The following is a 6,000-nucleotide window of genomic DNA, read 5'->3' as shown; positions in this document are numbered from 1 at the left end:
CAGTCAGGCAAAGTCTTTAAGATAAGGTTTTGCTTCTTATCGTTCCTTTTCTCCATCATTTCTTTTCCTCTTCGGCAGTTTAGCAATGAACTATTTAGTCACAGTTTGCTATTATCTGCTCTAATTGCTCGGTTTAGAGGATTGAATGACTTTTCATCTCCAGCTCATCATTTTCACTTCATTTGATATCAGTGGCTGGATGAGGTTCTGTGTTGGTCAGCTCAGTTTAGTCTGAGTCGGATATTAACACTCATATAAATAAAAAGTTACCTGGTGGAGGAGGTGAGACTTGCAGCGGGCAGCTTTTGACATGGTTGTTTTGTCTTTATTCTCGTCAGCCAACAGTTTTGCTGAAATAATATTTTTCCAATCAAATCAACAATTTTTTTCTGTACTCTGCTAAATTACTAAATTATTGCTAAAAACTGTTTGTTTAATCCGACTCCAGCCCGGTTGTTGAGGTGTGAATGCTAAGCTAACTCAGGTCCTCGGGTTAAAGTGAACTCTGGTTCAGTTTGAATGTGAACACCAAGTGGACCAGAGACCGCTCCAAAAGCAGGAAGTGGACTACAGCACAGGGCATTCTGGGTAAATCCAACCAAAGCTAACATGTTAGCCTAGCGCTAGCAGCAGAAATGGCTCCTGGTCTTTAGCCTAAAGAGAAATCCTCCAACCGCTAAAATCCTCCATCTTGTTTCCATCTGGTGAAGAAGGAAGTTGATGCAGCGCCCCCCACAGGCCAGGAGGGGAACAGGTTGGTTTGACTCAGCTGGAGGTGGAGCAGATGTTCTGGTTCCAGTAGAACCGGGTCGACCGGACTAAGACGGCCTAACTCTCAGCAGATGATCAGGTTCTGAAACTCTGACCAACCCATCTGGTACCAACAACTGTTCTGCGTTCAAAGTGGTTGAAATCTTCTTCATTCTGATGCTCAGATTGATCTGCAACAGGTCTGGATGGCTGAGCTGCTGCCATGTTCAGGTTAAGATAGAGCAGCTTGATTTGTGCAGAACTGGACTTTATGACAGAAATAATAACCCAAATATGAGGGAACATGAAGCAAAGGCCTCCAGTTGGTTCTTCAAGCTGCTGTTTTGCTTCGTTATTAACGGATCCAGGAACTTCAGAGAAAGTCTTTGTTTAAAGTGAGAACTTGGATGGATGTCTAATCGAACCAGCGTTGAATTATCTCCCTCGTTTGCAGAGTTTTACAGTTATAAAGCCAATATATTACCAATAGTTTACAGCATGGAGGCGCCGCTCCGTCTCTGCTGGCAGCGGACCATCTGCTGCTGCTCAGGACCAGAACAGAAACCGGTCCGGTCCGGTCCGGTCCGGTCCGGTCCGACTTCATCCTCTCCTTCTTTATCCACTTATTCATCGCGCTCCGTTCTACAGAAAGCATTTTGTATTTCGTGTTTTTAGATCTTTCTTCCTTTCAGAAGTTTGGAAATCATCTACAGACATGCTCTGATTTCTATAACCATAAGTTTAAGTTATCTAGCTTGTTGCTATGGAGACGTTACCTGGAGTTCACAGCTTCCTGTCATGTGATTGATTATCAGATTACCTGAATGCAGAAAGTCGTAGCATCTTCACTCTAATGAAACGGATTTAATCAGAGCAGAAAAACAAAAACTGATTTCCTAAACAAATCAAACACATTTTTGTATCTGAAGATATTTTAAGACGAGTTGTTGGAAAATAAAATGTGTTTATTTTGCTGATTGGCTCCAGAACCGGTCAGTGTTTCACAGTGACCAGCCAGAACCAGAGCCAGAACCAGAACCAGAACCAGAGCCAGAACCAGAGCCAGAACCAGAACCAGAACCAGAACCAGAGCCAGAGCCAGAACCAGAACCAGAACCAGAGCCAGAACCAGAGCCAGAACCAGAGCCAGAACCAGAACCAGAACCAGAGCCAGAACCAGAACCAGAACCAGAGCCAGAGCCAGAACCAGAGCCAGAACCAGAGCCAGAACCAGAGCCAGAGCCAGAACCAGAACCAGAACCAGAGCCAGAGCCAGAACCAGAACCAGAACCAGAACCAGAGCCAGAGCCAGAACCAGAGCCAGAACCAGAGCCAGAACCAGAGCCAGAGCCAGAACCAGAGCCAGAACCAGAACCAGAACCAGAACCAGAACCAGAACCAGAACCTGTGGAGGTGAAACTCGGAGCTTTTCCTCCTGGAGGGAACCGCCTCATCACAGAACAGCATCAGAACCCAGACGCTTCCTCTGGGACTTTCATCCGCACCACGGACCCGCCAGCTGACTCCTGGTTGCTAGGCAACCTACCAGTGGGGCTCAGCCTCCCTTTGTTTCTCTGGACAGTGAAAGTCTGACACGTTCTGCTTCGCTCATGTTCCAGTCGCTCCAGTAGCTTCATGCTAATGAGCTTAGCATTACAGGACAGCTAGGATATAAATACATGTTTTAATTCCCCTCGTGACTCGATTAACTGTCATGAGTCAAACCTGATTCATGGGCTAGAATGGTCTAGTCAAAGTCCAGAGCTTCTTTATAACTGTGCAGAAATGTTGTCCTTTTTCCTCCGTAAGCTGTTCAGAGAAGCAGAAATAATTTGGATGTTGGATTAAATGTTGGACCAGCTTCCAGCTGAAGGTCGGGTTTGGTTCAGCATCCGGCTGGGATGAAAAACATTAAACGTCTAAACTTCTGATTATTTAGATTCTCAGGTAAGAATGCAAACAGTTTGTAGAATAGCTGGAACGGTGTTATGGAATAAATAAAAGAGATTACATCAGGTTTGCTGGGCGTTCAGCAGACAGTACCAAGCATTCAGTATCTCACCTTGTTGCTGATATTTACTCTGAAGGGTTTCCTCTTGGCCCCCAGACAGCAGCTTCATCTCCTCGTTTCTCTGATTCGCTGCTTGTTTTACTGTTGCTGCATGTTTGACTTAACGGATGTGGATCATCTGGATCGACGAGTCTGCAATATTTACCCAAAAGAAAACTGTTAAGCAGGACAGGCAGCTGCTGGACAGAGTCGTGGCCCGGTTCTGTAAGTCCTCATTAAATCAGTACTTTGAGTCTGAGGTCAAATAAAACGCTTTCATCACTTTTACATTTATTCCTCGTCTCTCAGCAGCGACCTTCTGGAGGCTGCAGACTCTTTTCCTCGCAGACATTTAGCTGTTTCTGTAGCTCAGCCTCAGTAGGCCAAAGTGATGAAGCTCAGTTATGAACATCATCGTTCCACCTGGACTATTGTCTGGTTCCGATCAGAACATTCATCTGCAGTCTTCACTAAACTGCCGTCCTTCATCAGAAGTGCAGTGAAGCTAATGTTAGCATACTTGTGCTCTGCTTTAATATGACTTGTTGATAATTTCCCATTCATCTTGTAAAGATTAGTTTCTAACTTGTGCTTTGCTTTGTTCTGAGATCAGATGAAGCCGACTGAGCAGAACCTGCAGCAGCTGCAGCAGCTGCAGGTTCTACTCAGTCGGCTTCAGCTGCAGCAGCTGCAGCAGCTGAGGTTTTATTTTTGTGCAGCCTCCTCTATCCTCTCTCTGCGTTGACTTTGTTCATGTTTTAGTTCGTCATCATGAAGCTTCCTGGTTTAGACCCAAACACTAAAAGTGGAGTAATACCACCAGTGATGGTGGGGGGCAGTGTGGTGCAGCTTAGCTCTCATGTGAACAGCAGAAGAAGACAGAAACGTCTCCATCCACTGCTGTTTGCCTCCTTACTGCCCTCTGCTGGCCACACACTGATCATAGCAGGAATGAGTCTTTCTCTTTCAGGGTAAAAACACCTGAAGTGTTTTGGAAACCCAGGTTACTTTGGACAACAGATTATTTATTATAAAAGTCACATTTGATCAGGGCGAATCAGATCAGAACCCTGACCCGGTGTGCTCCGGTTCTGAACAGTCTGGGTCTACCGGGAACCCTGGAGTGTTTGTCAGCATGATTTCACCTTCAGTTTTCATTTTGTATGTGGATATGAAGATGATCAAAAGAGACGGAAAACAGCAAAAAGAAAATAAAGTAGAAAAGAAGGAAAGTTGAGCATTTTCTGTGAATTCTGGATAAACATAAGAAAACAAGGCGGAGCTCCAGAAACCACTTCCTGTTTCGTTCAAGGCTCTGACTGCGATCAGATGATTATTGGTCAAATGAATCAGACAGTAATCGATGTGACTGAAATGTTTCCAGGTCATAAACTGAACCCTGAAGTTTTCTGGATCACAGACAGAAGGAAATGCTTTTACATTCACATGTCACATTTATTTACTTTCTGCCAGATTAACGTCAATGAAGATACAAGGAAAGATATAAAATGAAAATCTACAAATCTCTGGTTGGGTCTGTGGAGAGAGAAGGACGCAGGCGGAGGCTCTGGACTGAGACTTAATCTGATCAAATCTGCTGTCCGACCCAACGGAAGAAAAGCTGCATGAGATGGTTCTGCTGCATTACTTGCTCTATTGCTGATATTCTAGATGGAAATGAATCATGAACTGCTTTGGTGATGAATCTCTGGAAACATTTAGAGAATCAGGAATTTCCTCCGACTCTGTGGAGGAGAGATGAGGATCAGCGTTCCCTGTCCAGGCGGCGGAGGAAGCCATGTTGTTTTCCGTCGCGGTGTGTGAGAGACGCTGGAGGAGAGATTGGCTTTTTGTGGCTCAAATCAGATAAATGGCACTAATTGCTTGGCAGAGTCCCCTGTGAGTTTGTGCTGTTGTTCCAGATGATTAGCCCAATGAATCCAAATAATTGAGAACATGTATACATGGTTGCACAGTTCAAGGCTTCAGCACCGCAGAGAGTTTGTGTTGAGTGTGGGATTCATTGGGACGGTGTAGGAAAAGCAGAAGCAGCTTCTACTCTTAATATTCAGATTCGGTTAGCAAGCCAGGAACGGGTGATCTCAGCCTCTGGTTTCTGCTCATGTTGCATGAAATGATTCTGATCTGAACCAGAGTTTTACTGTGAAAACAAAGTCCTTCAGCTCTGTGGTGTTGATGAAATGTGCCGTGTTTGATTTGGTCCGTTTTGAAAGCCGGTTTGTTCCTGAATCAGGAGGAAAACATGGTTTCCTGCTGCAGGATTGGTTGGTTTACCGTGATGTCACCGTTTAGTTTCATGTATTTCTAGACGTTGATAGATGTAATGATTGCATCAGGAATAAAAGTTTTAATGATCCATACAGTCTTTGACAATCCCCAAGTATTTTGTCAGAAAACACTCCAAATCAGCTGTTTTTGTTTTTTCAGATAAACTAAATTGGTCCTAAGGGTGCCATCTTTGTTTCTGGGCAAAACTTTACATTTTTGTTTAAGTTTATTAAATGATGCAATGTTTTTCTTGCATGTTTACCAGACGACCCTGATGCTTAAATCACATTCAGACCGAATGCTCTACCAGTGTGAACTGCTCCAAGCCTCAGGCATGCTGAGGTGAGGCTCGCTGGTTCAGCTGAGACAGAGAAAGTAACATTTGTAGCGTTTGTAACATTTGTCAATCACAAGCAGTTGGATGGGGAGATGCTGATTAATTTGAACTGCTAGTTGATTGGTTATAGAACATAACTGATAACTGATTGGTTGATTGATCACATCCCTGAGATCCTGGAGATTCTCCGAGTCCCCCAGCATGACCTTCCACTTCACCGATCAATCCATCAGTTATTGTTTCCAGAGGGATTTTCATGCAGCAGGTGGAACCCTGAGTGAGGTTCAGAGGTCATGACCCCTGTGGACGCTCTGATTCCTGGTGGAGATCCTGACTGCGGTCAGAAAGCTGATGAACTGGTCAGCTCCCAGTAAACAGAAGAGCTGAACCTCTAGGTGAAACTCAGGTTTTCATTTCTCAGATCCTGAAAACTCAGCGGATGATTTTTGATAAATAACATAAACATGAAACTAAGTTTGGTGGTTCCTTCAGCGCCGTCAGCTGACCGTTCAGCCTGGGTGGGCTTTGCACCAGCTCTGCTGACATGTTCCCAGTTCGGTTGCTGGTAAATGAA

The sequence above is a fragment of the Poecilia reticulata genome, chromosome 6 (genome assembly GCF_904066995.2).
Source record: "Poecilia reticulata chromosome 6, P_reticulata-male-v2, whole genome shotgun sequence".
Taxonomy (NCBI): Eukaryota; Metazoa; Chordata; class Actinopteri; order Cyprinodontiformes; family Poeciliidae; genus Poecilia; species Poecilia reticulata.
The sequence above is the reverse complement of the archived record's forward strand: the minus strand, read 5'-3'. Positions refer to the sequence as shown.